The sequence below is a fragment of the Cherax quadricarinatus genome, unplaced genomic scaffold, assembly GCF_038502225.1.
Source record: "Cherax quadricarinatus isolate ZL_2023a unplaced genomic scaffold, ASM3850222v1 Contig81, whole genome shotgun sequence".
In the NCBI taxonomy this organism is placed as follows: Eukaryota; Metazoa; Arthropoda; class Malacostraca; order Decapoda; family Parastacidae; genus Cherax; species Cherax quadricarinatus.
Genome location: NW_027195107.1, coordinates 341,902 through 353,498, shown reverse-complemented (window position 1 = coordinate 353,498; position 11,597 = coordinate 341,902). Strand labels below are relative to the sequence as shown.

Here is an 11,597-nt window from a genome sequence, read left to right as displayed (position 1 = left end):
CTTGAAGGTTGAAGGTACATCCGGATTAACAGCTGGAGTCGCCAGTCAAGACTCCAGAGTGTTCTTGAAGGTTGAAGATAAATCCGGATTCACAGCTGGAGTCACCAGTCAACACTCCAGTGTGTTCTTGAAGTTTAACTATGAATCCGGATTCACAGCTGCAGTCGCCAGTCAGCACACCAGAGTGTTCTTGAAGGTTAACTATAAATACGGATTTGCAACTGGAGTCGCCAGTCAACACTCCAGAGTGTATTTGAAGGTTGAAATTAAATCCGGATTCACAGCTGTAGTCACCAGTCAAGACTCAAGAGTGTTCCGGAAAGTTAACGATAAATCCGGATTCACGGCTAGAGTCACCAGTCAACACTCCAGTGTGTTCTTGAAGGTTAACTATGAATCCGGATACACAGCTGGAGTCGCCAGTCATCACTCCAGAGCGCCCCTCAAGGTTGAAGATAAATCCGGATTCACAGCTGTAGTCACCAGTCAAGACTCAAGATTGTTCCTGAAAGTTAACGACAAATCCGGATTCACTGCTGGAGTCACCAGTCAACACTCCAGTGTGTTCTTGAAGGTTAACTATGAATCCGGATTCACAGCTGCAGTCGCCAGTCAACACACCAGAGTGTTCTTGAAGGTTGAAGGGACATCTGGATTAACAGCTGGAGTCGCCAGTCAAGACTCCAGAGTGTTCTTGAAGGTTGAAGATAAATCCAGATTCACAGCTGGAGTCACCAGTCAACACTCCAGTGTGTTCTTGAAGGTTAACTATGAATCCGGATTCACAGCTGCAGTCGCCAGTCAACACACCAGAGTGTTCTTCAAGGTTGAAGGTATATCCGGATTAACAGCTGGAGTCGCCAGTCAAGACTCCAGAGTGTTCTTGAAGGTTGAAGATAAATCTGGAGTCACAGCTGGAGTCACCAGTCAACACTTCAGAGTGTTCTTGAAGGTTGAAGGTATATCCGGATTAACAGCTGGAGTCGCCAGTCAAGACTCCAGAGTGTTCTTGATGGTTGAAGTTGAATCTGGATTCACAGCTGGGGTCGCCAGTCAACACTCCTCAGTGTTCTTGAAGGTTGAAGATAAATCCGCATTCACAGCTGGAGTCGCCAGTCAACACTCCAGAGTGTTCTTGAAGGTTGAAGATAAATCCAGATTAGCAGCTGGAGTCACCAGTCAGGACTCCAGACTGTTCTTGAAGGTTGACGATGAATCCGAGTTCACAGCTGGCATCGCCAGTCAACACTCCAGAGTGTTCTTGAAGGTTGAAGGTATATCCGGATTAACAGTATATCTGGATTCACAGCTTGAGTCGCCAGTCAACACTCCTCAGTGTTCTTGAAGGTTGATCATAAATCCGGATTCACAGCTTGTGTCACAAGTCAATGCTCCAGAATGTTCTTGAAGGTTAACTCTAAATCCGGATTCACAACTGGCGTCGCAAGTCAACACTCCAGAGTGTTCTTGTACGTTGAAGATTAATCAGGATTCACAGCTGTAGTCGCCAGTCAACAAACCAGTATGTTCTTTAAGGTTAACTATGAATCCGGATTCACAGCTGGAGTCGCAAGTCAAGCCTCCAGCGTGTTCTTGAAGGTTGAAGGTAAATCCGGATTCACAGCTGGAGTTCCCAGTCAACTCCCCAGAGTGTTCTTGAAGGTTGAAGATAAACCGGATTCACAGCTGGAGTTCCCAGTCAACTCCCCAGAGTGTTCTTGAAGGTTGAAGATAAATCCGGATTCACAGCTGTAGTCACCAGTCAACACTCCAGAGTGTTCTTGAAGGTTGAAGATAAATCCGGATTTACAGCTGGACTACCAAGTCAATACTTCCTCACAAACTCTTTACAAAACTAAATATTTTATTAATTAACTTGTGGGAACTAGTGATGAAGACAAAGACCAGCAGGGAAAAATAAGAATAGTGTATAGAAGAGACAGGTATATTATCAGTAATGTATATAATAGATGACAGAAGTTGTATATAATATTTATATAATTAAGAATAAATGTTGGAACTCAACAACAATAGACTAAGGAGTCGACTTTATTAGAGGTTCTTCCTCGCCCCTGTGAGTTTACCGTAGTTTCTCTTATATCAAGATGGATCATTCTCATAGATCTTGATCCAACCAACTATTGTGGAGCAAAACGTAGGCCATACATATCTTGGCTTATGATACATGGCAGTGATACATATCTTGGTTTATAATACACTGGCAGTGATACATATGGTTTATGATACATGGCAATGATAAATATCTTTGTTTATGATACATGGCAGTGATACATATCTTGGTTTATGATACATGGCAGTGATACATGTCATGGTTTATGATACATGGCAATGATACATATCTTAGTTTATGATACACTGGCAGTGATACATATGTTGGTTTATGATACATGGTAGTGATACATATATTGGTTTATGATTCACTGGAAGTGATACATATCTAGGTTTATGATACACTTGCAGTGATACATATGTTGGTTTATGATACATGGCTGTGAGACATCTTGGTTTATGACAAACTGGCAGTGATACATATGTCGGTTTATGATACATAGCTGTGATACATATCTTGGTTTATGATACACTGGCAGTGATACATATCTTGGTTTATGATACACTGGCAGTGATACATATGTTGGTTTATGATACACGACAGTGATACATATGGCTTGTGATACACTGGCAGTGATACATATCTTGGTTTATGATACACTGGCAGTGATACATATGTTGGTTTATGATACATGACAATGATACATATGGCTTGTGATACACTGGCAGTGATACATATCTTTGTTTATGATACACTGGCAGTGATACATATGTTGGTTTATGATACATGGCAGTGATAGATATCTTTCTTTATGATACATCACATTGATACATATCTTGGCTTATCATACACTGTCAGTGATACATATCTTGGTTTATGATGCATGACAGTGGTATATATCTTGGTTTATGATACATGATAGTAATAGATATCTTGGTTTATAATACACTGGCAGTGATACTATGTTGGTTTACAATACACTGGCAGTGATACATATGTTGGCTTATGGTACAGTGCCAGTGATACACATCTTGGTTTATAATACTTGTCAGGGAAACATCTTGGTTTATGATACACTGGCAATTATACCTATGTTTATGATACACTGGCAGTGATACAGATCCTAGCTTATGATACACTAGCAGTGATACATATATGGTTTATGATACACTGCAAGTGATACATATCATGGTTTATGGTACACTAGCAGTGATACAAACCATGGTTTTTGATACACTGGCAGTGATTCCTGTGTTGGTTTATAATACACTGGCAGTGATACATATCAAGGTTTATTACACACTGCCAGTGATACATATGTTGGTTTATTATACACTCATTGATACATATCTTGGTTTATGATACACTGGCAGTGATACATATGATGGTTTTTCATACACTGCCAGTGATACATATCTTTGTTTAAGATACACTGCTGATGATACATATCTTGGTTTATGATTCACTTGCAGTGATACATATGTTGGTGTATGGTACACTGACAGTGATATACATATATAGGTTACGATATTGGACAGTGATACATAACTTGGTTAATGATACACTAACAGTGAAACATATATTAGTTTATGATACATGTAAGTGATACATATCTTGGTTTATGATACACTGGCAATTATACCTATGTTGGTTTAAGACAGTGCCAGTGATACATATCTTCATTTATGATAAATGGCAGTTATACAAATATTGGTTTATGATACACTGGCAGTGATACCTTTGTTAGTTAATTATACATTGGCAGTGATACATATCAAGGCCTTTGATACACTGGCAGTGATACATACCTTGGTATATGATATACTGACAGTGATACCTATGTTTGTTTATGATACACTGGCAGTAATACACATGACGGCTTATTATACACTTTCAGTGCTGCATATCTTGGTTTATGATACACTGGCAGTGATACATATCCTGATTTATGATGCACTGGCAGTGATACATATTTTGCTTTATGATACACTGGCAGTGATGCATATCTTGATTTATGATACACTGGCAGTGATACATATTTTGCTTTATGATACACTGGCAGTGATGCATATCTGGGTTTATTACACACTGGCTGTGATGAATGTCTTAGTTCATGGTACACTGACAGTGATATACTATATCAAGGTTTATGATAAACTCTCAGTTATACATATGTTTATGATACATATCTAGGTTTATGATACACTGGGAGTAATACATATCTTTGCTTATGATACACTGGCAGTGATACATATGTAGATTTATCCTTACACTGACAGTTATGCAAATCTTTGTTTATGATAGTTTGCCAGTGATACCTATGTTGGTTTATGATACACTGAGAGTGATACATATGTTGGTTTATGATACACTGAGAGTGATACATATCTTGGTTTGTGATTCACTGACAGTGATACCTATGTTGATTTATGATACATGGCAGTGATACATATCTTGGCTTATAATACACTGGCATTGATACATATCCTGGTTTATGATACACTGGGAGTGATATATCTTGTTTTATGATACACTGGCAGTTACACATTTCTTGGTTTATGATACACTGACAGTGATACATATCTTGGTTTATGATACACTGACAGTGATACATATCTTGGTTTATGTTACACTGGCAGTGATACATATCTAGGATTAAACTCTGGCAGTGATATATATCTTGGTTTATCATACACTGGCAGTGATACATATCTTGGTTTATGATACACTGGTAGTTATACATATCTTGGTTTATCATACACTGGCAGTGATTCCTTTGTTGGTTTATGATACACTGACAGTGATACATATTTTGGTTTATGACACACTGGCAGTGATACCTATGTTGGTTTATAATGCAACGAGAGTGATACATATCTAGGTTTATGATACACTTACATTCATATATATATATATATAGGTTTATGATACTTTGGCAGTGATGCATACATTTGTTTATTATGCACTGGCAGTGATACGCATCTTACCTGGAGTTTACCTGGAGAGAGTTCCGGGGGTCAACGCCCCTGCAGCCCGGTCTGTTACCAGGCCTCCTGGTGGATCAGATCCTGATTAACCAGGCTGTTACTGCTGGCTGCACGCAAACCAATGTACGAGCCACAGCCCTCCTGGTCAGGTACCGACTTTAGGTGCTTGTCCAGTGCCAGCTTGAAGACTGCCTGGGGTCTATTGGTAATCCCCCTTATGTATGCTGGGAGGCAGTTGAACAGTCTCGGGCCCAATAAGCCTGACCTCAATTGTAGGCAAATTACTAGAGTCAATTATAGCTGAGATTATAAGAAGCCATCTCGATAAGCATAGCTTGATTAATGATACTCAGCATGGATTCACAAGAGGCCGGTCTTGTCTAACTAATTTATTAACTTTCTTCAGTAAAGCTTTTGAGGCTGTTGACCACGATAAAGAATTTGATATTATTTACTTAGATTTTAGTAAGGGTTTTGATAGAGTTCCGCACCATAGACTGTTAAAGAAAGTGGCAGCTCATGGCATTGGGGGAAATGTGCTTTCGTGGATCGAGTCATGGCTCACTGACAGGAAGCAGAGAGTGTCCATAAATGGGGTTAAATCCGAGTGGGGATCTGTAACAAGTGGCGTTCCACAGGGATCAATCTTGGGCCCGTTGTTGTTTATAATATATATCAATGATCTTGATGAGGGAATTACTAGTGATATGAGCAAATTCGCCGATGACACAAAGATAGGTAGGGTAATTGATTCAAACGTAGATGTTATGGAACTTCAGGAGGATTTAAACAAGCTCTATTCTTGGTCAGAAAAGTGGCAGATGCAGTTCAATGTAGATAAATGCAAGGTTCTGAAGCTTGGGAGTGCCCATAACCCTAGTACTTATAAGATAAATGATGTAGAACTTAGCCATACAGATTGCGAAAAGGACTTGGGGGTTATGGTGAGCAGCAACCTTAAACCAAGACAGCAATGCCTAAGCGTACATAATAAGGCAAATAGATTACTGGGATTTATATCAAGAAGTGTAAGCAACAGAAGTCCAGAGGTCATACTGCAGCTTTATACATCATTAGTAAGGCCTCACCTAGATTATGCAGCTCAGTTCTGGTCTCCATATTACAGAATGGACATAAATTCGTTAGAAAACATTCAGCGTAGGATGACTAAAATAATACATAGCATTAGAAATCTTCCTTGTGAAGAAAGATTGAAGACTCTTAAGTTACATTCACTTGTTAGACGAAGAATGAGGGGAGACCTGATCGAAGTGTATAAGTGGAAGATAGGTATTAATAAAGGGGATATTAATAAGGTCTTGAGGATGTCTCTCCAAGAGAGAACCCACAGTAATGGATTTAAATTAGATAAGTTTAGATTTAGAAAGGACATAGGAAAGTATTGGTTTGGAAATAGGGTAGTTGATGAGTGGAACAGTCTACCTAGTTGGCTTATTGAGGCTGGGACTTTGGGTAGTTTCAAATTTAGGTTGGATAAGTACTTAAGTGGGAGGGGTTGGATTTGAGTGGGACTTTCACATCAGAGCTTATTTCTTGGGTGGCATTGAAAATTGGGTTGGGCAAATGTTTTGTTAGTGGGATGAATTGTAAAGGACCTGCTTAGTATGGGCCAACAGGCCTTCTGCAGTGTTCCTCCTTTCTTATGTTCTTATGACACTTATTGTATGGTCGCTTAACGTGCTAGTGACACACCTGCTTTTCATTGGGGGATATTGCATTGTCTGCCAAGTCTTTAGCTTTCGTTGTTAGTGATTTTCGTGTGCAAGTTCGGTACTAGTCCCTCTAGGATTTTCCAGGTGTATATAATCATGTATCTCTCCCTCCTGCATTCCAGGGAATACAGGTTCAGGAACTACTTCGAGCGCTCCTACTAATTGAGGAGCTGTATCTCCGTTATGCGCGCCGTGAAGGTTCTCTGTATATTTTCTAGGTCAGCAATTTCACCTGCCTTGAAAGGTGCTGTTAGTGTGCAGCAATATTCCAGCCTAGATAGAACAAGTGACCTGAAGAGTGTCATCATGGGCTTGGCATCCCTAGTTTTGAAGGTTCTTATTATCCATCCTGTCATTTTTCTAGCAAATGCGATTGATATAGTGATATGGTCCTTGAAGGTGAGATCCTCCGACATGATCACTCCCAGGTCTTTGACGTTGGTGTTTCGCTCTATTTTGTGGCTGGAATTTGTTTTGCACTCTGATGAAGATTTAAGTTCCTCGTGTTTACCATATCTGAGTAATTGAAATTTCTCATGGTTGAACTTCATATTGTTTTCTGCAGCCCACTGAAAGATTTGGTTGATGTCCGACTGGAGCCTTGCAGTGTCTGCAACGGAAGACACTGTCATGCAGATTCGGGTGTCATCTGCAAGGGAAGACATGGTGCTGTGGCTGACATCCTTGTCTATGTCAGATATGAGGATGAGAAACAAGATGGGATATAAATGATATATTGGTATAGATACATATCTTGGGTTTTGATGCACTGCAATTGATACATATCATGGTTTATGATACATGGCAGTGATACATATCTTGGTTTATGACAAACTGGCAGTGATACATATGTCGGTTTATGATGCATGGCAGTGATACATATCTTGGTATATGATACACTGGCAGTGATACATATGTTGGTTTATGATACATGACAGTGATACATATGGTTTGTGATACACTGTCAGTGATACATATCTTGGTTTATAATGGCAGTGATAAATATCTTGGTTTATGATACATGATTGATGTCTTGGTTTATGATACTCTGGCATTGATATCTATGCTGGTTTATGATACAATGGCAGTGATACATATGTTGGTTTATGATACATGGCAGTGATAGATATGGTTTGTGATACACTGTCAGTGATACATATCTTGGTTTATAATATGTGGCAGTGATAAATATCTTGGTTTATGATACATGCAGTGATTGATGTCTTGGTTTATGATACACTGACAGTGATACATATGTTGGTTTATGATACATGGCAGTGATAGATATCTTTGTTGATGATCCACTGGCAGTGATACATATGTTGGTATATGATACATGACAGTGATACATATGGTTTATGATACATGGCAGCAATACATATCTTGGTTTATGATACACTGGCAGTGATACATATCTTAGTTTATGATACATTGCAGTGATACATATCTTGGTTTATGATACACTGGCAGTGATAAATATCTTTGTTTATGATACATGTTAGTGGTATATATCATGGATTATGACACATAGTAGTCATAGATATCTTGGTTTATAAAACACTGGCAGTGATACTATGTTGGTTTACAATGCACTGGCAGTGACATATATGTTGGTTTATGGTACAGTGCCAGTGATACACATCTTGGTTTAAAACACTTGTCAGGGAAACATATCTTGGTTTATGATACACTGGCAATTATTCCTATGTTTATGATTCATTGGCAGTGATACATATCTTGGTTTATGATACACTAGCAGTGATACAGATCCTGGCTTATGATGCACCAGCAGTGATACATATTATAGTTTATGATACACTGGCAGTGATTCCTGTGTTGGTTTATAATACAGTGGCAGTGATACATATCTAGCTTTATTACACTGCCAGCAATACATATGTTGGTTTATGATACACTCATTGATACATATTTTGGTTTATGATATACTGGCAGTGACACATATCTTGGTTTAAATACACTGGCACTAATACAGAACTTGGTTTATGATACACTGGCAGTGATACATATGATGGTTTTTCATACACTGCTTGTGATACATATCTTGGTTTTTGATTCACTGGCAGTGATACGTGTGTTGGTTTATGGTACACTGGCAGTGATATACATATATAGGTTATGATACAGGACAGTGATACATAACTTGGTTTATGATACACTAACAGTGAAACATATATTAGTTTATGATACATGGCAGTGATACATATCTTTGTTTATGATACACTGGCAATTATACCTATGTTAGTCTCTGATACACTGGCAGTGATACATAAGTAGGTTTAAGACAGTGCCAGTGATACATATCTCATTTATGATAAATGGCAGTTACACATATATTGGTTTATGATACACTGGCTGATACATATATTGGTTTATGATACACTTGCAGTGATACCTATGTTAGTTAACGATACATTGGCAGTGATACATATCAAGGCCTGTGATACACTGGCAGAGATACAAACCCTGCTGCATGATATACTGACAGTGATACCTACGTTGGTTTATGATACACTGGCAGTGATACATATGTAGGTTTATACACTTTCAGTGCTGCATATCTTGGTTTATGATACACTCGCAGTGATACATATCTTGATTTATGATACACTGGCAATGATGCATATTTTGGTTCATGATACACTTGCAGTGATACATATCTAGGTTTATTATACACTGGCAGTGATAAATATCTTGCTTTATGATACACTGGCAGTGATATATAGCTTGGATTATGATAAACTTTCAGTGATACATATGTTTATGATACACTGGCAGTGATACATATTTAGGTTGATGCACTGTGAGTAATACATATCTTGGCTAATGATACATTGGCAGTGATACATATGTAGGTTTATCCTTACACTGACAGTCATACAAATATTGGTTTATGATAATTTGCCAGTGATATCTATCTTGGTTTATGATACACCGACAGTGATATATATCTTGTTTTACAATACACTGACAGTAATACCTATGTTGGTTTATGATATACTGACAGTGATACATATGTTTGTTTATGAAACACTGACAGTGATTCATATCTTGTGATTCACTGGCAGTAATACCTATGTTGGTTTATGATACTTGGCAGTGATACACATTTTGGCTTATAATACACTGGCATTGATACATACCCTGGTTTATGATGCACTGGGACTGATGTATATCTTGTTTTATGATACACTGGCAGTTATACATTTCTTTGTTTATGATACTCTGGTAGTTATACATATCTAGGATTAATTTCTGTTTATGATACACTGAAAGTGATACATATTTTGGTTTATAACACACTGGCAGTGATACCTGTATTGGTTTATGATACACTGAGAGTGATACATATCTAGGTTTATGATTCACTGGCATTGATATATATATATATATATATATATATATATATATATATATATATATATATATATAGTGTATATATATATATATATATATATATATATGCGCAAGGAATTCGCGAGAGCATGCGAAATATACACAAACACTGATCTCTGGCTGAAGGAGACTCGAACCTACGAACCTTAGGACAAGGTACACAGTGCTTTACCAATCTACCCACACTGGACTAATACCTTGGCGTGAAGCATGAGCTACACGTTTGATCCAAGGCAGCCAGCTTTCAGGGAGAAGGCTTACAGCTTTTCATCTCATCCCCTGCATGCATCAGCCTTACTAGAGATTTGAACAATGCAAGGAATTCGCGAGAGCAAGATGAAAAGCTGTAAGCCTTCTCCCTGAAAGCTGGCTGCCTTGGATCAAACGTGTAGCTCATGCTACACGCCAAGGTATTGGTCCAGTGTGGGTAGATTGGTAAAGCACTGCGTACCTTGTCCTAAGGTTCGTAGGTTCGAGTCTCCTTCAGCCAGAGATCAGTGTTTGTGTATATTTCGCATGCTCTCGCGAATTCCTTGCATTGTTCAAATCTCTAGTAAGGCTGATGCATGCAGGGGATGAGATGAAAAGCTGTAAGCCTTCTCCCTGAAAGCTGGCTGCCTTGGATCAAACGTGTAGCTCATGCTACACGCCAAGGTATTGGTCCAGTGTGGGTAGATTGGTAAAGCACTGCGTACCTTGTCCTAAGGTTCCAAGTCTCCTTCAGCCAGAGATCAGTGTTTGTAGTTATATATATATATATATATATATATATATATATATATATATATACATATATAATATATATATATATATTGTGGAGAAATTTTCTCCAGGAGGGGGGTATCAGCCCCCTTCAGCCCCCTTCAGCCCCCTTCAGCCCCCTTCAGCCCTCTCAGCCCTGAGGGGCCACTAGAAGGGGCGAGCGTCTTGTTTACTGCTAGAGTGAGTAATTGATCACAGATGCTATGCGTGGTCAAATGACCTCTGCTCCTTGCAGAGGTGTTGCAACGTGTATTTTTATAAGAGACAGTACATCTCTTACTTAGCAGGACAATTAAGGAAAATCCTGCTCCCACTTTATTACCATAGTAAAAATAGTATACATTGTTGTCTACGCTTAAGACAGCAAGAAACAAACATTCTGCTTTGCTTCATCGAGGAGGTGACAAGGATGCAAGGTACTAGGTCAGCGTTTTTTTTTGTATTAGGGCAGTGACGGCATGGAGCGGTGTGACGATGCCAGACTAACTTTGACTCTACTACGAGTCACACTGACGCCAGGATAACCAGCAAAGGACACTGATCTGTGCGTTAGTGTGAATAAAGTGTCTCACACAACACAATAAACACTTTAGAGAAGTGTGATCAGCTTCTCTTGTGATACATTGTGAA

At 38.8% G+C, this 11,597-nt stretch overlaps 1 protein-coding gene across 1 annotated transcript in view; it reads left to right on the top strand.

Moving 5' to 3' along the window:
- Nucleotides 1–2,017: 2,017 nt before the first annotated feature.
- Nucleotides 2,018–11,597, top strand: part of LOC138851199 (zinc finger protein 551-like) — a 121,639-nt gene continuing 112,059 nt past the window's right edge. Inside the window, exon 1 of the mRNA XM_070080014.1 lies at nt 2,018–2,074. The gene's annotated coding sequence lies outside the window, so the exon portion shown is untranslated. The remainder of the gene's footprint in view (nt 2,075–11,597) is intronic.